A 23,119-nucleotide genomic window follows, 5' to 3' on the forward strand; every position below is an offset into this window, starting at 1 on the left:
CTCGGAGAGGGGGATGTGGCAGGACAATAGGGTAATAGTGGGGAGAGGGTCAGCAGGAAAACATGTGAACAAAGGTCTCTGTGTCATAAATAAGTTTAAGGAAAGGTGCTATGCCTTGATGTGCATGCACACAAACATCTCGGTGCAATAAAAAGCTGTATTGCCACCAGCATGTCTCACCTTCAGTCCTTAGGTGGTTTTCTCCTATCTCAGTAAATAGAACAAACAATCAGGTTTTACACCAAGACATTGTATTCCCAGGGAGGAGCAGGAGACATATGTCTTCCTCTTAGCCGCAAAGAGGTCTTCCTCTTTCACTCATCCTCCTCAGCACAGACCCTTTACGGGTGTGGGGCTGGGGGACAGTCAGGTCTTTCCCTTCCCACGAGGCCATATCTCAGGCTATCGCATGGGGAGAAACCTTGGACAATACCTGGCTTTCCTGGGCAGAGGTCCCTGTGGCCTTCTGCAGTGTATTGTTTCCCTGGGTACTTGAGATTAGAGAATGGCAATGACTTTTAACAAGCATACTGCCTTCAAGCATTTTTTTTAACAAAGCACATCCTGCATAGCCCTAAATCCATTAAACCTTGAGTCAACACAGCACATGTCTCTGCAAGCACAGCGTTGGGGCTAGGATTATAGATTAACAGCATCTCAAGGCAGAAGAATTTCTCTTAGTACAGAACAAAATGGAGTTTCTTATGTCTACTTCTTTCTACATAGAGTACATACAGTAACAGTCTGATCTCTCTTTCTTTTCCCCACAAATATAACCACCCCTACACTTTTTTAGTTATTGGCATGGAATATTCTTTTTCATCTTTGAACCACTCATTCCCAATGTGGGAATAATGAGACTAATCCTTTCATGAGAATAGAGCTCTCATAACCTGATAACTTCTTAAGGGGCTGATTCTTCATTTTCTCACCATGGCAGTTAAATATTAACATAAATTTTGGAGGGACACTCAAACAATAGCAGTGTGTGTTTATTGGATAAGTAAATGTTTTTCTATTTAAAGTAATTATTGACAAGAACTTATTACGCTATTTTGTTCAATGTTTTCTGACCATTTAGTAGTTTCTATGTTTTAATTCTTTCATGCTTTCTTCCTTTGCATTTTCTTGAATTTTTGATTTTGTTTTTGTTTTTCTGTTTGTTATATGCTTTAATTCTTTTTCTTTTGCGTGTATTTACTACCATTTTTATTTTAATTTCCAAGAGACTTACATAAAACATCTCATAGTTATAAAAGTCTAGTTTGAGATAACAATGTAACTTCTTTTTTTGTACAGAGAGGGTCTTCCTTTGTTACTCAGGCTGTAGTGCAGTACATTCACAGCTCAGTGCAGCCTTGACCTCCCCAGACTCAAGCAATGTTCCCATGTTACCCTCCTGAGCAGCTGGGACTACAAGCACAAGTCCGGCTACTTTTTTTGGTACTTTATGTAGAGACAGGGTTTTGCCATGTTGCTCAGGCTGGTCTTGAACTCCTGGGTTCAAGCACTCCACCTGCCTTGGCCTCTCAGAGTGCTAGGATTACATGAATGAGACATCATGCCCAGTGCTGCTTTAAAAAAAAAAAAAAAAAACTAGCTTTGTGAGATCTTTATTTTATTTTATTCTTGTATTTATATTAGAGACAGAGTCCTGCTATATTGACCAGGCTGTTTTTGAATTCCAGGTCTCAAGCAAAAGTTAACTTCTATATGTAGAAATATTAAACAATTTTCCTTTAAAACACTATTTATGTCACCCTTTAAATTTTTTTGTATTGTGTACCTGTTAACAAATATACTGAAGCTATATGTGTTCTAATGCTTTTTTTGTGGCTTTTATGTCAGAGTTAAAAGTGATTTATGCACCATAATTAGTTATATAGCCTTCTATGTATATATGTTTTCCAGTAAGATTTGTACTTTTATGTTTTCTTGCTGTAAGTTAGGATTCCATCCTTACAACTTGCAAAATTCTCATTAACATTTTTTTGTAAGACAGATCTAGTGATTATAAATTCCCTCAACTTATTTTTTGATCTGAGAATATCTTGATTGATACTTCATTTGTCAAGGACAGCTTTGTCAGGTGTAGTCTCCTTATTTGTCAGAGTTTTTTCTTTTTCTCTGTTCATTTGTGCTTTAAATATATGGTCTCACTTTTATGTGGCTTGCGTTGCTTCTGCTGAGCAATTTACGGATAACTTTATAGATGTTCCCTTGTATGAGAAGAATCTCTTTTTCTTGCTTCTTTTAAGAATCTCCCATTGTCTTTGAATTTTTGGCAGTTTAATTATAATTGTGTCCTGGGCAATTTTTTTTATTAGATTCTTCTTGCTACAGATATTTTGAGCCTCAGAAAACTGAATGTCTGTATTTCTTCCAAGATTGGGAAAAATTTAACACATTATATCTTTAAACAATTAAAAAAAGTTTTCTCTCTCTTTTTTTTTTTTTTTTTTTGAGGCGGAGTCTCACTCTATCGCCCATACTGGAGTGCAGTGGCCAGATCTCAGCTCACTGCAAGCTCCGCCTCCCGGTTTTACGCCATTCTCCTGCCTCAGCCTCCCGAGTAGCTGGGACTACAGGCGCCCGCCACCTCGCCCGGCTAGTTTTTGTATTTTTAGTAGAGACGGGGTTTCACCATGTTAGCCAGGATGGTCTCGATCTCCTGACCTCGTGATCTGCCCGTCTCGGCCTCCCAAAGTGCTGGGATTACAGGCTTGAGCCACCGCGCCCGGCCAGTTTTCTCTCTTTTGAACCTCCTAAAATATGTACCGTTTTATGGTTTATTATGTAGCATGGGTCCCAAATGCTTTATTCACACTTTTATTTTTTTTTTTAATTCTAATAAGAAACTTTCAAATAACTTAAGTTTGCTGGGGTGTTTTTTTTTTTTTTTTTGTATAGTCCTGTTAAAGCTTTCTCTTAAATTGTTTTTTTTTTTTTTATACATTAAGTTCTAGGGTACATGTGCACAACATGCAGGTTTGTTACATATGTATACATGTGCCATGTTGGTGTGCTGCATCTGTTAACTCGTCATTTACATTAGGTGTATCTCCTAATGCTATCCCTCTTCCCTCCCCCCTCCCCACAATAGGACCCGGTGTGTGATGTTCCCCTTCCTGTGTCCAAGTGATCTCATTGTTCAGTTCCCAACTATGAGTGAGAACATGCGGTGTTTAGTTTTCTGTTCTTGCAATAGTTTGTTGAGAATGATGGTTTCCAGCTGCATCCATGTCCCTACAAAGGACACGAACTCATCCTTTTTTATGGCTGCATAGTATTCCATGGTGTATATGTGCCACATTTTCTTAATCCAGTCTGTCACTGATGGACATTTAGGTTGATTCCAAGTCTTTGCTATTATGAATAGTGCCATAATAAACATACGTGTGCATGTGTCTTTATAGCAGCATGACTTATAATCCTTTGGGTATATCCCCAGTAATGGGGTGGCTGGGTCAAATGGTATTTCTAGTTCTAGATCCTTGAGCAATCACCACACTGTTTTCCACAATGGTTGAACTAGTTACAGTCCCACCAACAGTGTAAAAGTGTCCCTCTTTCTCCACATCCTCTCCAGCACCTGTTGTTTCCTGGCTCCAATGCATTTAACTGCAATATCAGCAGAAATCTCATCAGTCCAGAGATCCAACAGAAGAAGATATTTACCTCCCCAAATTAGTTTCTAATGACTGAAAGAGGTATTTGCTCCTTCAGATGCAAGGACATCCTTAATGGATCATGAAGGATCAGGCAAATGTAACACCACCAAAGGAAACTAAAAATGCTCCAGTAACCAGTTACAATAAAACACAGATCTAAAAAATGACTAACAGAGAATTCTAGATAATCTTAAAGCATCTCACCAGCCTGACCAACATGATGCAACCCTCTTTCTACTAAAAGTACAAAAATTAGCCAGGTGTGGTGGTGCACACCTGTAGTCACAGCTACTTTGGAGACTGAGGCAAAAGAATCACTTGAATCTGGAGGGTGGAGGTTGCAGTGAGTTGAGATCACCCCACACTGCACTCTAGCCTGAGCAACAGAGTGAGACTCTGTCTAAAAAAAAAAAAAAAGCTCAGTAAGATGCAAAAGTACACAGATTACCAATTTTTTTTGCAACAATGCATGAAAAAAATCACAATTATAATACAGAAAAAGAAACCATTATAAAAGAACCAAATAGATATGCTGGAGCTAAAGTACAAAATAGTAGAACTGAAGATATTAAGAGAAAGCGGGGCGTGCCCAAGATGGCCGAATAGGAACAGCTCCAGCCTCCAGCTCCCAGCGTGAGTGACACAGAAGACGGGTGATTTCTGCATTTTCAACTGAGGTACCGGGTTCATCTCACTGGGGCGTGTCGGACAGTTGGCACTGGTCTGTGGGTGCAGCCCGACCAGCAAGAGCTGAAGCAGGGTGAGGCATTGCCTCACCTGGGAAGCCCAAGGGGTAAGGGAATTCCTTTACCTAGCCAAAGGAAATTGAGACACACAACACCTGGAAAATCGGGTAACTCCCACCCTAATACTGCGCTTTACCAAGGGTCTTAGCAACCCGCATGCCAGGAGATTATATCCCATACCTGGCCCAGAGGGTCCCACGCCCACGGAGCCTCCCTCATTGCTAGCACAGCAGTCTGAGATCTAACTGCAAGGCGGCAGCAAGGCTGGGGGAGGGGCACCTGCCATTGCTGAGGCTTAAGTAGGTAAACAAAGCCGCTAGGAAGCTCGAATTGGCTGGAGCCCACCACAGCTCAAGGAGGCCGGCCTGCCTCTGTAGACTTCTCCTCTGCGGACAGGTCATAGCTAAACAAAAAGCAGCAGAAACCTCGGCAGAGGTAAATGCCCCCATCTGACAGCTTTGAAGAGAGCAGTGGATCTCCCAGCACGGAGGTTGAGATCTGAGAGCGGACAGACTGCCTGCTCAAGTGGGTCCCTGACCCCTGAGGAGCCTAACTGGGAGACATCCCTCACTAAGTGCAGACCACAACTGCTGTATTTTCATCACTAGAAGTTGTGGGTAGAGAACCTCCTATTCTGCCGTCTTGCTATGTAACTCCCCTTGTAAATTTCACTTTCCGATATGTTCTATGTTAAAATTACCTGATTTCAAATTCAAAATTTTTGAAATAAAATGCTCAAGTTTACACATTGTGTAATAAGTACATACATTGACATGGCTCATTTTCATTAGAGCATTTTATTAATTATTGATGTGCATTTTCTTTTACCGCTTTACATTGCATGGCAAAGATTCAAAATCCTGGCTCTTCAGTAAGTACATAGTCACAGTTAAAAACTGCAGTTATTTAAAGGATTGTTTTTATGATACATCTGTATATATTTAATGTTTTATGGGTCAGAATTTTTGTTGTATTCAACTCCATTTTACTGGGGAATCTTTTTTCATATAGATACTCCTCGATTATTTAATTTTTTTCACTTCTAATCTTCATATTTGGTAATTTTCAACTCTATACCTTTTATGATCAAGTGGTGTTTAATTTTTAAAAAATTGGGTTTCACTTGAAGCAAGTTGAAATACATTTATAAATCAGACATTTTTATTGCCTATAAAAGTTAAGTGGTATTTGCCTGTATAAATACTACCCCTTTTTTGATTATAAATTATTTATTTCCTTTGGTGGTCATTGGTGTTTTCTTGTGTAGGTGAGTAGTCAAAAAACAGTGTGAAGTTACCATCTATTTATTGTCTTATTACATGTTATTCTGTGAGAGAAACACTTTTGCTATTTGCAGGTGATTTCTGAAAAATGTAACCTTTTTAAGTAGGTGTAAATAGTTATGAAAAAAATTAAATTGCCTTCTTAAACATTTTCAACCATCCTGGCTAACACAGTGAAACCCCATCTGTACTAAATAATATAAAAAATTAGCCGGGCGTGGTGGCAGGTGCCTGTAATCCCAGCTACTCAGAAGGCTGAGGCAGGAGAATGGTGTGAACTCAGGAGGCGGAGCTTGTAGTGAGCTGAGCTTGCACCACTGCACTCCAGCCTGGAGACAGAGGGAGACTCCATCTCAAAAAAAAAAAAAAAAAATTCAAGTGTACATTCTAGTGATGTTAAGTATATTTACATTATATTGCAATGGGTGTCTAGATTTCTTTTATCTTATAAAAGTAAAATGTAATACCCAATAAAAAATAAACTGCCCCCACCTTTTTTTCTTCAGCTCCTGAAGAACACCATTTGACTTATTGTTTTTATAATTTTGACTAATTTTAGTATTCTTATTAATGTCATTATATAATGTCTGTTTCTGTTTGGCTGTCTTATTTTACTTCATGTAATGTTCCCAGGTTTTGTTTTTATAAGATATATCAGAATATCTATTTTTAAATGAAATAATATTGTATATATATGTCACATTTTAAAAATCTGATACTTGGGCCAGGCGCGGTGGCTCAAGCCTGTAATCCCAGCACTTTGGGAGGCCGAGACGGGCGGATCACGAGGTCAGGAGATCGAGACCATCCTGGCTAACACGGCGAAACCCCATCTCTACTAAAAAGTGCAAAAAGCTAGCCGGGCGAGGTGGCAGGTGCCTGTAGTCTCAGCTACTCGGGAGGCTGAGGCAGGAGAATGGCGTAAACCTGGGAGGCGGAGCTTGCAGTGAGCCGAGATCTGGCCACTGCACTCCAGCCTGGGCGACAGAGCAAGACTCCGTCTCAAAAAAAATAAAAAAAATAAAAAATAAATAAAAAATAAAAAAAATAAAAATCTGATACTAATCTGTAAAGGGACATTTGTGTTGTTTCCAGGAATTGTCTTTTGTAGATAATAATAAATGAACGTGTGTGTAAATATCTATTTAAAGTCCTGCTTTAAATATTCTTGGGATATTTTGGATACAATGATGTAGTACCATGTATATTTTCAGGTGTTTGTTTCCTGAGCCTTCCAAAAAATGATTGCCAAGACCAGTGCGTGAAGCCTTTATCATATACTCTTAGATTTCATATATGTGTAAGATCATGTGGTACTTGTCTTGGTGAATCTGGTTTATTTCCCTTAATGTAATGGCCTCCAGGTTCATCCGCACCCTTGCAAATATCAAACTTTTATTGTCTTTTGTAACTGAATAGTATTTTGTTGTGTATCTATACTAGATTTTCTTTATCATCTGGTTTTCAATAATTGGATTGATTCCATATCTTAGCTATTGTAAATAGTATTGTAATAGACATGGGAGTGTAGATGTCTCTTTGACATACTGATGTTGTTTTTTTAGCTACAAAGAAAATAGAACTTTTATATGCTCCAGCAATCGTGTTTAATTAAAAAACTAAAAATAGAACTAACATGCTTTAGCAGTCCTGTTTTATTAAAAAATAAATAGAACTAACATATGACCCAACAATTTGAATTTTGTGTGTGTTTGTGTGTAGTCATCAATGTTTTATTGTCTAGGTGATAAGTCAAAGAAACAGTCTCAATTATCATATATTGATTGTTTAAATATGTTATCCTGTGCTGCTTTTTTTCCTGTAATGGCTGTACTAAGTTACAGTTTTACAACTGTATTTGTTTCCTTTTCTATACATTCTCACTAACAATTGTTAGTCTTTTTTATTTATTTATTTATTTATCTATTTATCTATTTATTTGAGATGTAGTCCTACTCTGTCACCCAGGCTGGAGTGCAGTGGTGTGATCTCGGCTCCCTGCAACCTCTGCCTCCTGGGTTCAGGCAGTTCTCCTGCCTCAGCCTCCCAAGTAACTGGGACTACAGGTGTATACTGCCATGCCCAGCTAATTTTTTCTTTTATTTTAGCAGAGACGGGGTTTCATCACGTTGCTGAGGCTGGTCTCGAACTCCTGAGCTCAAGCAACCTGCCCATTTTGGCCTCCCAAAGTGCTAGGATTACGGGAGTGAGCCACCACACCCAGCCAGTCTTTTCAATTACAGTCTTTTCAATAACAGTTATTCTCACTGGAGTAATGTTTTTTATTGTTGTTGTTATTGTTTTTTGTATTGTTTTGTTTTGTTTTGTTTGAGACAGAGTTTTGCTCTAGTTGCCAAGGCTGGAGTGCAGTGACATGATCTCAGCTCACTGCAACCTCCGCCTCCCAGGTTCAAGTGATTCTCCTGCCTCAGCCTCCCAAGTAGCTGGGACTACAGGCGGCCACCACCATACTGTGCTCATTCTGCCTTTTTAGTAGAGATGAGGTTTCACCATGTTGGCCAGGCTGGTCTTGAACTCCTAACCTCAGGTAATCCACCCACCTCAGCCTCCCAAAGTGCTGGGATTACAGGCGTGAGCCACCGTGCCTGACTGTGATGTGATATTTTATTGTGGTTTTGATTTTAATTTCTCTGATAATTAGTGATATTGGGCATATTTGCATGTACTTTTTGGCCATTTGTATTTCTTCTTTTGAAAAATGTCTATTAAGGTCTCTTGCTTGTTTTTAAGTTGTGTGTTATTTTTAAGTTTGTTAAAAATCACTTGGCTCTAGGCTCATGAATTTATTACTGGGCTCACTGGATACTGTCCTCTGTCTATTTTTATGCCAGAATCATGCCCCTTTGCTTATTGTAGCTTTATAGCATATTATGGAGTTGGGTAGTGTGATGTCTCCAGCTTTATTCTTTTTACTCAGGATTTCTTTAGCTATTTGGGGGTCTTTGGTGGTTCCTTATAAAGTTTAAGCTTGTTTTTTCCATTTCTTTGAAAAAAGTCATTGGTATTTTGATAGAGATTGCATTGAATCTGTAGATCACCTTGGATAGTATAGCAACTTTCTTAATATTTTTTCAATTTATGAGCATAAAAATCTTTCAGTTTTTCATGTCTTTTTCAGATTTTTGTCAATGAATTATCATTTTCATTGTAGAGTGTTCAGCTTTTTAATGAAGTTTGCTGCTAGACATCTCTTTTTTATTGTGAATGCAAAGCAGCATTTGGCAAAACTCAACATGCGTTTGCGATTTAAGAAACTCAACAAATTAGGTATAGATGGTATGTAGCTCAACAGAATAAAGGCCACATTTGACAAACCTATGACTGAACAAATCTGTATACTGAACAGAAATCTATATACTGACATATGTATATACTAAACAGAAAAAAAAAGCAGAAAATGTTTTATTTGAAATTTGGGATAAGATAAGGATGTTATTTGATATTATAATTGTGTATGACAATATTCAACTGTGTACACTGTAAGACAGTGATATGGTTTGATTGTGTCCCCACCCAGATCTCATCTTGAATTAAAGCTTTCATAATTCCCATGTGTTGTGGGAGATAATTAAGTCATGGAGGCAGTCTCCCCCATACTGTTCTCACGGTGGTAAATAAGTCTCAGGAGATCTGATAATTTTATAAGGTTTCCCCTTTTGTTTGGCTCTCATTCTGTCTTGCCTCCTGCCATATATGACATGACTTTTGGCTTCTGCCGTGATTTTGAGGCCTCCCTAGCCACATGAAACTGTGAGTCCATTAAACCGCTTTTTCTTCATAGATTACCCGATCTCAGGTATGTCTTTATCAGCAGTGTGAAAATGGACTTCTGCAGTAAATTGGTACCAGTAGAGTCAGGAACTTCACCCGAAAATGTGGAAGTGACACTGGAACTGGGTAACAGGCAGAGGTTGGAACAGTTCAGAGGGCTGAGAAGGAGACAGGAAAATGTGGGAAAGTTTGGAACTTCCTAGACATGTGTTTAACCAAAATGCTAATAATGATATGGACAATGAAATCCAGTCCAAGGTGCTCTCAGGTGGAGATGAGGAACTTGGGAAATGCAGTAAAGGTGTCTCTTGTTATGTTTTAACAGAAAGACTGGTGGCATTTTGCCCCTGCACTAGACATCTGTGGAACTTTGAACTTGAGGGAGATGACTTAGAATATCTGGTAGAAGAAATTCCTAACCCATAAAGCATTCATGAGGTGACTTGGGTGCTGTTAAAAGCATTCAGTTTTAAAAGGGAAACCGCATAAGAGTTCAGAAATTTTATAGCCTGATGATGTGATAGACAAGAAAAACCCATTTTCTGAAGCAAAATTCAAGCTCACTGCAGAAATTTACATAAGTAATGAGGAGCCAAATGTTAATCAGCAAGACACTGGGGAAAATGTCTCTAGGGCATTTCAGAGAACTTTGTGATAGCTTCTCCCATCACAGGCCCAGAGGCCTAAGAGAGAAAATAATTTTATGGGTTGGGCCTAGCCCCCCCTTTCCTAGGGCATTGGTGCCGTGTGTCCCAGCTACCTACCCATAGCTAAAAAGGCCCAAGGTACAGCTTAGGCCTTGGCTTCAGAGGATCCAAGCCCCAAGCCTTGGCAGGTTCCATGTGGTCTTGAGCCTTTTTGACTTCTGTATACCTGCAGTGCAAGATTTGGAAACCTCTGCCTACATTTCAGAATATGTATGGAAATGCCTGACTGTCCAGGTAGAAGTTTGCTGCAGGGATGCAGCCCTCATGGAGAACCTCTGCTAGGGCAGTGCAGGAGGGAAATGTGGGGTTGGAGCCCCCACACAGAGTCCCCACTGGGGCACTGCCTAGTGGAACTGTGAGAAGCAGGACTACTGTCCTCCAGACCCCAGAATGGTAGATCCACTGTCAGCTCGCACCATGCACCTGTAAAACCCACAGACACTCAACACCAGCCCATGAAAGCAGCCAGAAGGCTGACTGTACCCTGCAAAACCACAGGGGTGGAGCTGCTCAAGATCATGGGAACCCATTTCTTGCATCAATGTGACCTGGATGTGAGACATGGAGTCAAAGGAGATCGTTTTGGAGCTTTAAGATTTGACTGCCCTGCTGAATTTTGGCCTTGCATGGGGCCTCTAGCTTCTTTGTTTTGGCCAATTTCTCTTATTTGGCATGGGTGTATTTACCCAATGCCTGCACCCCCATTGTGTCTAGGAAATAACTAACTTGCTTTTGATTTTACAGGCTCATAGGTGGAAGGGACTTACTTTCTCTCAAATGAGACTTGACTGTGGACTTACAAGTTTAACCTGAAATGAGTTAAGTCTTTGGGGGACTGCTGGGAAGGCATAATTTTTTGTGAAGTGTGAGGACGTGAGATTTGGAAAGGGCCAGGGGTGGAATGATAGGGTTTGGCCCTGTCTTCACCCAAATCTCATTCTGAATTGTAGCTCCCATAATTCCCATGTGTTGTGGGAGGGACCCAGAGAGAGATAATTGGATCGTGGTGGTTTTTGCCATACCGTTTTTACAGTAGTGAATGACTCTCATGAGACCTGATGGTTTTTGTAAGGGGTTTCCCCATTTGTTTGGCTCTTATTCTCTTTTGTCTACCGCCATGTAAGGTGTGCCTTTCACTTTCTACCTCCCACAATGATTTTGAGGCCACCCAGCCACATGTGACTCTGAGTCCATTAAACCTTTTTTACCTTGGGTATGTTTATCAATAGTATGAAAATAGAGTAATACAGTGTGGAGCACAAGTCAAATATACATCAGTGATATATCTATTTCCAATATAAGTCTCTGTGTTTGTTATGTGTATTCCTGCATTGCTTGTAAGTTGTATACTTGTTCTGTTTGTGTGTATACAGTGGTCGTTTTACCCTGTCTAGGTGAGTTGTCATTGAAATACTTCTAATTTTACCTTCTATTTATTTGTAAATCTTTATTTTTATGTGTGGGAGAAGCACTTTTGTGATTAGAGGATAATTTCAAAAGCTATCATACCTGTGTGTCTGTTTTAGATATCACTATTTTTAATTGTCAAATAAACAAACTTTACAATCTTAAAAATTTTTAATACTCAGTTTAGTCATATTATATTGACATTGTTATGCACTGTATCTCTAGAATGTATCTAGCAAAGCTAAAACTCTACTCATTAAGCAACTATGTATTTCTGTTTTCTGGCACTTTACAAAAACAACTGCTTTCTTTTTTTTTTTTTTTGAGGCGGAGTCTCGCTCTGTTGCCCAGGCTGGAGTGCAGTGGCCGGGTCTCAGCTCACTGCAAGCTCCGCCTCCCAGGTTTACGCCATTCTCCTGTCTCAGCCTCCCAAGTAGCTGGACTACGGGCGCCCGCCACCTCGCCGGCTAGTTTTTGTATTTTTAGTAGAGATGAGGTTCACCGTGTTAGCCAGGATGGTCTCGATCTCCTGACCTCGTGATCCGCCCGTCTCGGCCTCCCAAGTGCTGGGATTACAGGCTTGAGCCACCGCGCCCGGCCAACAACTGCTTTCGATTTCAGATTCAGACTGTTTTAAATATCTTATGTAAGTTGACTCATATAGTTTCTGTCTCTTTGTGGCTGACTTATTTCATGTTGCACAATTTATTTTTTGTTGTTGTTGAGATGGAGTCTCGCTCTGTCGCCCAGGCTGGAGTGCGGTGGCCGGATCTCAGCTCACTGCAAGCTCCACCTCCCGGTTTACGCCATTCTCCTGCCTCAGCCTCCGGAGTAGCTGGACTACAGGCGCCCGCCACCTCGCCGGCTAGTTTTTGTATTTTTAGTAGAGACGGGGTTTCACTGTGTTAGCCAGAATGGTCTCCATCTCCTGACCTCGTGATCCGCCCGTCTCGGCCTCCCAAAGTGCTGGGATTATAGGCTTGAGCCACCGCGCCCGGCGTGTTGCACAATTTCATTAAGATTTATTTTTATTTCATTAGATTATTTTTGCTTCTAAAAAACTAATATTAATATTTCAAATTACATTTATCCATCTGATGAGAGACATTTCATTTATTTGCTTCGTTAACAATGCTGCAATAACTATGAGTATACAAATTGCTCCTCTTGGCCATGTATGTGAGAGTTTATATTTGTGCTGGATTTAATCTTATGGCTCTAGCTGTTGAGCTTATACTCATACTAAATTGTTTTAATTTTTAGCTTTGTATGTGTTTTGAAATCAGGAGCTGTGATGCCTCCAACATTGTTGTTTTTCTTTTTCTTTTCTTTTTTTTTTTTTTAAGACAGTTTCATGCTTGTTGCCCATGCTGGAGTGCAGTGGTGCAATCTCGGCTCACCGCAACCTCTGCTTCCCAGGTTCAAGTGGTTGTCCTTCCTCAGCCTCCTGAGTGGCTGGGATTATAGGCATGTGCCACCATGCCCAGCTAATTTTGTATTTTTTTAGTAGAGATGTGATTTCTCCATGTTGGTCAGGCTGGTCTTGAACTCCCAACCTAAGGTGATCCACCCACCTCAGTCTCCCAAAGTGCTGGTATTACAGGTGTGAGCCACCGCATCGAGCCTTGTTGTTTTTCTTTTTGAAGATCGCTTGGTGCTATATTGTCTCTTGAAATTTTACCTAATTTTTGGGTTGCTGTTTCTATTTCTGGAAAAACTCAATTTGAAATTTGACAGAGATTGCATTTAATCCAAATATTGCATTCAGCAGTCCAGACAGCTTCATAATATTAAATGTTTCAAACATTGAACAAGAGCAAGCTAAAGAGTATATTTTTTACTTTCTATAATTCTGTAAGATTTTCCATTTTTTTTATTCTGTCTTTCCAGTTTGGTCATAAAAAGTAATCTGTAAAATTTTAATTAAAAAAAATTTTGTTAAGGGTCTTTTTGTGATCTAACCCGTGGTTTATCAAGAAGACTTTTGTATGAGCTATTGAGAAGGTTGTGTATTCTGCTGTTGTTGAGCAGTGTTTTCTACAATTCTGTTAGGCATAATTTTTTAATACTGCTTTCAAGTCTTCTGTTCCCTTATGAATATTGTCTTTTTGTTTTATTCATTACCAAAATTGGGATATCAAAATATCCTAGTATAATTGTATTGCTTTGTATATCTTGCTTTACTTCTGTCAGTATTTGCTTTATATATTTGAAATCCTAATGTGAGATACACACACACATTAATATATATATACACACATTTGTCATAGGTTTCCAGTAAATGAAGATTTTTATTACTGTTTAATGTCCTTTGTCTCTTATAAGCTTTTAGTTAAGGCATATTTTATGAAATAGGACAGTTTTTCACTTAAGATGCACTTTGTGTAATATAATTTTGACCTCTTATTTGGTCATTTGCATGAAATGTCTTTTTTCATCTTGTCTTTAATCATTAGATTTTAAGTGACTTGTAGAAAAGCAGGTTGGATCTTTTTTTTAATTGTTAAAATTTTTTTATTCTATGCATGTATTTTGAATGGAAAGTTTACTTCATAAATATTTAAATATTGCTGAAATAGAAAGGCTTACTAATGTTATTTTATTGTTTTACTTGATAATTTTATCTTCGTCCCTTATTTTCTGTCTTCCTTTGTGTCTTTTTGATTTTTGTATTGACAGGCCCTTCCTATTTTTTCAGTATCTCTACAGATCCTTTTTTATTTGGTATCTTGGGAATTATATAACATTTCTTAAATTTAAAATAATATATTTTAAACTGGTAAAAATTTAACTTTACTTGCATGTCGAAATTCTTCCTCATTATATCTGCCCTCAACTTTATTATTGATGTCACTAATCATATTTTTCATTTTGCATATTAAAAGTTTATGATTACTTTTTTTTTTTGCTTTTATCTTTCACATTTTGGAGAATAATTAAAATGTTTTCTGTGCTATCATGATAATGGTATAGAACTTTATATTTTTGTATGTGCATATCTTTCCCAGAAAATTATGTTTTCATATGATTATGTTTTGTTTTCTCGCCTTATATTATTTTCAGTGAAAAATACTTGCTTTAGCTTTTTTAAAATTATTTTATTTTATTTATTTATTTTTTTTGCAAGGCAGATTTAGTGCTAATATACTTTTTCAGCATTTGGTTATCTTGAAAGGTCTTTACTGTTTCTTCATTTTTAGGACAGTTTTGCTAGTTGTATTATTCCCCTTAGAAGCTATTTTTCTTTTTTTCGAGATGTAGTCTTGCTTTGTCGCCCAGGCTAGAGTACAGTGGCACAATCTCAGCTAACTGCAACCTCTGCCTCCTGTGTTCAAGTGATTCTGCTGCCTCAGCCTCCCAAGTAGCTGGGACTATAGGCACACGCCACCACACCCGGCTTTTTTTTTTTTTTTTTTTTTTTGGCATTTTAAGTAGGATGGGGTTTCACCATGTTGGCCAGGATGGTCTCGTGATCTGCCTGCTTGGCCTCCCAAAATGCTGGGATTACAGGTGTGAGCCACCATGACTGGCCGAAGCTATTTTTTTTTTCCAGAACTTTATGTTACAATTCCCTGACATCTGAAAATTTTTTTTGACAGATTTACTGGTTATAAGACTACACTTATAAATGACACATCACTTTTATAACTCCTAAGATTCTCTTCTTGTATTTGACTTTTGAAACTTGTATGTGTCTTGTCATAAATCTCTCTGTGTGTATCCTAGTTAATAAGTTTGTGGAGCATCTTCAGTTTTTACATCCTTTTTTTACTTTTGAAAATGTCTCAGTCATTATTGTTGTATTTTTCATCTTCATGACTTTTGTTTTTTATATTTTTAATGTTTTCATTGATATTCTTATTTTTCCAATTTTATAAATTGTATGTGTTTCTATTTCACTCATTGAGCATTATTCAGGTTAAAAAATTTAAAATTTGAATATCTTCATTATTTATAGTTGTTTTCTGAAAAATTTTCAAATTTTTAAATTGGGCCACATTGCCCTAATGTTGCCCACCATTTCTTTCAGCACCCTGTAGTATTGGAGACAGAAACCAGTTTTTGTAATAATTTCCAAAAACCAGAAGTAGGAATATGTGTGTCACTATTTTTCCTCTATTAAGCCAGGTGTTGGCAGTTTACTCCTAAGGGCACAATGCTATATTTGTGGGGAGGGAGAGCTGCAGTGGGTAAACATAACACACTTTTCTTCATGTTTTATATGGCTTTTGGCATTGTGCTTACCTGAGGCATTGCACACAGTTAACTCATTTACAGATTTCACACAAAGGCATTTTGGTCAGTATATTTTTGTTATATATGTCTATAAAGAAATTATGTCCTGTGGTATTTACCGAGCATCTTACTGATGTACTTTGTATAATTTTATATATTAGATTTGTAATTTTATATATTAGATTTATAAAGTATATTTATTTACTTATTTGTTTATTTATTTATTGAGACGAGGTCTCGCACTGTCACCTTGCCTGGAGTGCAGTGGTGCGATCTCGGCTGATGGAAACCTCTACCTCCTGGGTTCAAGGGATTCTCCTGCCTCAGCCTCCCAAGTAGCTGGGATTATAGGCATGCACCATCATTCCCAGCACATTTTTTTTTTTGTATTTTTAATACAGATGGGGTTTCACCATGTTGGCCAGGCTGGTCTCGAACTCCTGACCTTGTTATTTGTCCACCTCAGCCTCAAAAACTGCTGGAATTACAGGCATGAGTCACTACGCCTGGCCTGTATAGTACATTTACATGAATCTAATAAGTGGGATAATTTGTTATTTTTATTTCTTTCAGTTGTGTGTTCTCATTTCACCCAAGACCTTTGGGCAGTGCAGGGCATAGAAGATTCATTCCACAAACTTATACAAAAAGGACATGAGAAACGTGGACATGAGAATTTAAAATTAAGAAAAACTTGTAAAAATGTGAATGAGTGTAAGGTGCAGAAAGGTGGTTATAATGGAATTAACCAATGCTTATTAACTACCCAGAGCAAAATAATTCAATGTAATATATGTGTCAAAGTTTTTCATAAATTTTCAAATTCAAACAAACGTAAGATAAGATATATTGGAGAGAAAACCTTTAAATGTAAAGAATGTGGCAAATCATTTCACATGCTCTCACACTTAACACGAAAGAATTCATACTGGAGAGAACCGCCACACATGTGAAGAATGTGGCAAAGCCTTTGATCGGTCCTCAATTCTTACTAAACATAAGAGAATTCATGCCAGAGAGAAACCCTACAAGTGTGAAGAATGTGGTAAAGGCTTTATTTGGTCCTCACACCTTACTAAACACAAGAGAATTCATACTGGAGAGAAACCCTACATATGTGAAGAATGTGGTAAAGTTTTTAACCAATCTTCAACCCTTAATTTACATAAGAGAATTCATTCTGGACAAAAATGTTACAAATGTGAAGAATGTGATAAAGCCTTTAAGTGATCCTCATCCCTTAATGAACATAGGAGAATTCATGCTGGAGAGAAACCCTTCTCATGCGAAGAATGTGGCAGTGTCTTTACTACATCCTCAGACTTTGCTAAACATAAGATAATTCATACAGGAGAGAAACCTTACAAATGTGAAGAATGTGGCAAATCCTTTAATAGGTCCACAACCCTTAGGACACTTAAGAGAATCCATACTGGAGAGAAACCCTACACATGTGGAGAATGTGGTAAAGCCTTTAATTGGTCCTCAACCCTTAATGTACACAAGAGAATTCACTCTGGAAAAAATCCCTACAAATGTGAAGATTGTGGCAAAGCCTTTAAAGTGTTTGCAAACCTGCGTAATAATAAAAAAATTCATACTGGAGAGAAACCCTACGTATGTACACAATGTGGCAAAGCCTTTAAATAGTCCTCACACCTGAATAAACATAAGAAAATTCGCACTGTAGATAAACCTACAAATGTAAAGAATGTGGGAGTACTTTTAAGCAGTATTCCAACCTTCCTCAACATAAGAGAACTCATACTGGAGGCAAATTTTAGAAATGTGAAGCATGTGGGAGCTTTTAAGTCTTCCTCAATCTTTTATGATCATAATTCATACTGGAGAGAAACTCTACATATGTGAAAAATTTGACAAAGCTTTTAACCACAACTCAATCTGTTCTAAACATAAGAGAAATGGTATTGGTGAGAAGCCGTAAAAATATGAAAAGTGTGGAAAAGCCTTCAAATGCTTGTCACATCTTACTATATATAATTCCTACTGAGGAAAACCCCTAGGAATATTAAAAGTGTGGCAAAACTTTTAACCAATGCTCGTATCTCTTAGCACATATTAGCATTTATGCTTGAGAAAAATTGTACAAATATGGAAAATGTAGAAAAGCCATTAATGCCTACTCATGTGTTACTAAATATCAGAGAGTCTGTACTTAATAAAAGCATTATAAATGTAATATTTGTTGAAAGACCTATTAGAAAATACAGGTCTTAAAAGTGAAGAAGAGTATTCTGAAGACAGACAATACAAATAGTAAGAGGGTTGTAGTACCTATACTTGCATCATGGGTCTTATTGTGCATATTTCATACTAGAAGAAAACCCTGAAGCAGTTGCCCAAAATTTCTTCAACATTGGACAATTTATATTGGAAAGAAATTTTACAAATATAATAAATTTGGAAAAGCATTTGTTCAAAAACTGTAGCTTAAAAAATACCAGAGGGTTTATACTAGAAGATATTTTGTAGATGCATTAAGTATGAAAAGATATTCAGTCTAAAATTAAGACTAAATGTCAGAATATTTACAGTAGAAAGAAGGCATTAACACTTGGAACATTACAGTAAATCAGAGTGTTAAGTATAAAAAAATTCCAAAGCCGAAACTGTTAGACAATTTCTTTGTATATAAGTTGAAAAGGAGTAGATTTTTGAAGTTATTCCATTGAAATTATACTTTTTTACTTGAAAAAGTTATAGATTTTTTGAAAAGCAAATTCAGCTCTACAATTTTTTCATACTGATTCAACTTATTGTTTATATGAAAGCATGTGATGAGTTGTTGCATCAGAGATATGAGTGATTCTTTTTAGGTGGGCATCATTCATGAACTTTTACATGAATGAGTAAGGACATTGAAAGATGCATGAGATGATGTGTGCATCTTTGTGGTTGACTTATATCATTGCATGATTCATGAGGTACATGTTCAAAGTAATATTCTTCTGCATTATAGTGAGAGAAAAACAATCTGAATTTTAGTAATAAATTGTTTTACCAATTGTACATTTAGGTAATAAAATATAGTAAATTTTAAAATTCTCTTTTAAGATTGTGTGTGAACTTAATTTTTTAATTCAGCAAAATTGCTAATGTGTTGAAATTACTGTGTCTGGAATGAAGTGTTATTATGCCACAACTTTCACCTATCCCACCTTACTCAAGGGTATAGGTAAAAAATGGTAACAGTATACTTTTAGTAACATAGTTTAATGACATTTCTAGCAATCTCTTTTTCCGGTGGCTTTAAACAGCAAATAAATTGAAGAATATTGTTCTCATGTTAAATTTTTATTATTTTTCTTGTTTAAATTTATTTTTAAAAATTTATGTAGGTACATGGTATGTGTATATATTCATGGCATATATGGGTTACTTTGATACAGACATACAACATGTAATCACATCAGTGTAAATGAGTTATTCATCACCTCAAGCATTTATCCTTTGTATTACAAACAATCCAATTATACACTTTATTTTTAAGTGTACAATTAAATTATTTTTTATTACAAGTAATTTTATGGTTATATTCAGTATTATATCAGAATATAATTTAGACATTTCTGTGTCCTGAATACATATTTTTTTAAATGTTCCATATTTTTCTTTGGACATGTGGCTTCTCTTCTGGCAAACACATACAGACTTTTAGTTTTGATTTACATGGAGATAAATATATAAATGTATTGCTCTGAGATAAACCTTAGGTATAAAAAATTATAAAACAAGCAATTGTGTTTGGAAATTTGTACCTATTTTCCAAAGAAAATAGCAACATTGGGACAAAAAATATTATTTTAATAATATGTATAACTGACTAGAAACATAAAAACCTAAAATATTCTGGAATCAAATTTATACTGTCTTCTTTGTATTTAATTAATTACTGTAAAATCTAATGGATCATTGTTGAGAATCTCCTTGTGCAAATTATCTGTTTTGTCTGGTACTCATGCTAGTGATACAATTCACTTGTTTCTCATAGTTTTTTGTTTTAACTTCATTAAGTATTTATTGTGTGAGCTGGTCAGAAATTGTAAGAATGATTTTTATAAAATTTAGTAGAGCACACAAAATAAAGTTAAGATGTTCACAATGTGTGTATTAAGTAATATTTAGTTAGAACATTTTGTTTAATTGGGGAACCATATATAAGCTGTTTAGTTATTGTTCTTTTCACTTTTTATAATTGACATAATTGAGTTTATTGGGCCAATTCAAGTAAGTACTGGGAACACTTTATAAGTTATGAGGATGTTTTGATACATAATTGCAGTGGACAAACATAAGAAAGTGAAGGGTGTGTAATAGATGCTCCATAATTAGGTACAAATATTTTTTCTGGAGTTTATTTGTAGGTCCAAGTAAGAGATTGGAAATATCTGTGGTGAGGAAATGGTATTAATTCTGCATGTTAAGAGGACATTTGTTCCCAGGCTTTAAAAGTGACTCATTCTGAATTTAAATAAGATTTTGGTGTTTATATTCTAATTATCTTCAGTTTTTTCTTTTTATGTCTTTATGTGTTCATGCTCAGCTGTGTGTACCTCACAGCCCTTCTCCTGATTTGTGTTATGGCTACAGTTTTTTCACTGTTCTCTTCATGCCATGTAATTTCACATGGATTTTCTAGGTTCTCATGAAAAGTTTGGATTTTTTTAATGTGGTAAATTATTGTTTTTAAGTGGGGTGTTTATACAGCTTATCAATGCAACATTTATATTACTTGAGTCATTTACTGTTCACATGTGAAAGGATTCAGTCATTCAGCATTGTTTTTCTCTGTAAAAGAAAAATTTTATGAGATTCTAAACAAAGTATGTTAAATGAAACATAAGCTAGAATAGGTAAAGCGTTAATATGGGTGGGTTGCATATTATAACTACCATATGAAGAAACTCATCCAAATTTTGAAATCTCTTAGAAGAAAATATGTCTTAGAAATAAATTTCTAGGCTGGGCGCAGTGGCTCACACCTGTAATCCCAGCACTTTGGGAGGCTGAGGCAGATGGATCACCTGAGGTCAGGAGCTCAAGACCAGCCTGACCAACATGGAGAAACCCCATTTCTACTAAAAATACAAAAATTAGCCAGTTGCGATGGTAGGTGCCTATAATCCCAGCTACTTGGAAGGCTGAGGCTGGAGAATTGTTTGAACCTGGGAGGTGGAGGTTGCAGTGAACTGAGATGGCAACACTGCACTCCAGCCTGGGTGACAGAGTGAAACTCAATCTCAAAAGAAAGAAATTTCTTGAAGACTTAGTGATATGTGAACTATTTTACATTAATTTTCTATGACATAGCAAAACTTATTTTTTAATGCAGAATAGTCTATATTCTACATTTATTATAAAGTATATACTGTACATGGTGACTGAAGTCACCATGTTGTACAATAAATTTTCTGAACTTACTCCTCCTAGTCAACTGTAATTATGTATTATTTTACAGACATCTCTCCAAATGCCTCTTTTTTTCTAAATAACCAAGCATCCAGTAACCAGCATTTGCTGTCTGGCTTATTTCACTTAGCATAATGTCCTCTAAATTTATCCATATTGTTTCGAATGACAAGATTTTTTCTCCTTTATTGCTAAATAGTATTTCATTGTAACACATTTTTAAAAATTTAAATAAGTAATTTATTGGTTGAAAAACTCATGTAATGAAAATGCATTTGTGTTAAAGCATGTATTAATGTAATTCAGCATGTAAAATTTTATTAATCATAGCTAATTTGTACCAAACACTAACCAAAACTTGATGTGTGTTAAGGAAGGTAAATTATCCGTGGTGGAATTGTAGGTTATTTTAATTTGCTTTATTGAACAGTTTTTTACTTCCTAATTTTTGGCATTGTGTCTTTTAATTAAAATAAAACATCATATATGTTTTAACCTTGCTTTTATTTGTATATACATGTTAAATGAAGAAAGAAAGAAAGGAAGAACAAAAGAAAGGGAGAAAAAAAGAAACAAAAAGTAGGAATTTAAAAAATGAAAGAGAGGAAGAAAGGAAGCAGAGAAAAAAATAAAATTTTAAAAGTGCTACAAATTAGAGCCAAGAAAGCATCTGGATAGTGTAATCAGTTTTGCTATACAAGGCCCAAGCCAGCAGGGCCTCCTGGGAGAGACAGAGATACTGGAGACTGCAAATAATTCCTAAACATTTTCCATTTTTATCGCTTTTCATTCATTGTGTAAGTTACTACACTTTTTTTGTCAGCTGAAACTAATTCCAGGTGTCTAACAATATTTTACTTTGTTGTTATAATCCAGATTCAAAGAATAAAAATGAAAGTGTTTTCTAGGCTGATTGCTTATTTGTAAATTAGGCAGAATGATCAGTCTAGACAAGAATCATTTATTAGCATTCTGAACAGGGATCCTGGCCAAGAGGAGGAATTCTCCAGAAAGGAGCCAGGGATCTCAGTATAAGAAAAACTCTTGGTCGGTTTCAGTGACAATCACAAGCAATTTCACTCTGACCAGATGAGACTCTGGCTGGCGGTGTGGAAAAAGAGCCCAACTTTGGGGGAATCAAACCAGGGCCTTCCAGATATTCATCCATTTACCAAGAAAGCATTACTGATGTAAAATTATGTGCATCACCCTGTGTTTAGGGCAATGAAAGTTAAATAAAAACGCATCAGGCATATCCACCCTTCTGGAAACACACTCTAGTTGGGTGCCTCTGAAGGCCTGCATTTGGTGTTGCCATTCTGGGGAATGTGATGATATTATTGTGATTTTAGTAGCATTTCCTAACGAGTAGTAATATTGAAACATTTTACATGCCACTTAGAATTTGTCTATTCAAACGCTTTATTCGTGTTGCATTGGTAAATTATTGTATTATTATTAAATCATAAGAGTTCTCTGAATATATTTATTCCTAGACCCAAATCAGATTTAAAACTTAAAATATGTTTTGCCATTAGGTAGTTTGTCTTTTGTATTCATTGTGCTTCTGTTCAAAAAGCAAATGTTTTTCTGTTTCATGAAGTAATATTCTTTATTTTTCTCTCGTTTTGAGACAGGGTCTCTGCACCCAAGCTGAAGTGCAGTGGCACAATTGTGGCTCACTGCAGCCTCAATCTCCTCTCCTGAGGAGCTGGGACTACAGGCCTGTGCCCCAATGCCCAGCTTTTTTTTTTTTTTTCTTTAATTTTTCACAGACATGAAGTCTCACTGTGTTGCCCAGGCTGGTCTCGAACTCCTGGGATCAGGTAATTCTCCCACCTCAGCCT

The 23,119-nt window shown here is 36.7% G+C and overlaps 1 pseudogene across 1 annotated transcript; it reads left to right on the plus strand.

The window, feature by feature from the left end:
• Positions 1-9,150: 9,150 nt before the first annotated feature.
• Positions 9,151-18,765, plus strand: LOC117086262 (annotated as a pseudogene). The gene is made up of 2 exons (XR_004438256.1): positions 9,151-9,200; positions 16,763-18,765. The product of XR_004438256.1 is annotated as a zinc finger protein 718-like (transcript).
• Positions 18,766-23,119: the final 4,354 nt, after the last annotated feature.

This window comes from Trachypithecus francoisi, unplaced genomic scaffold, assembly GCF_009764315.1.
Source record: "Trachypithecus francoisi isolate TF-2019V2 unplaced genomic scaffold, Tfra_2.0 Lachesis_group1, whole genome shotgun sequence".
Classification (NCBI taxonomy): Eukaryota; Metazoa; Chordata; class Mammalia; order Primates; family Cercopithecidae; genus Trachypithecus; species Trachypithecus francoisi.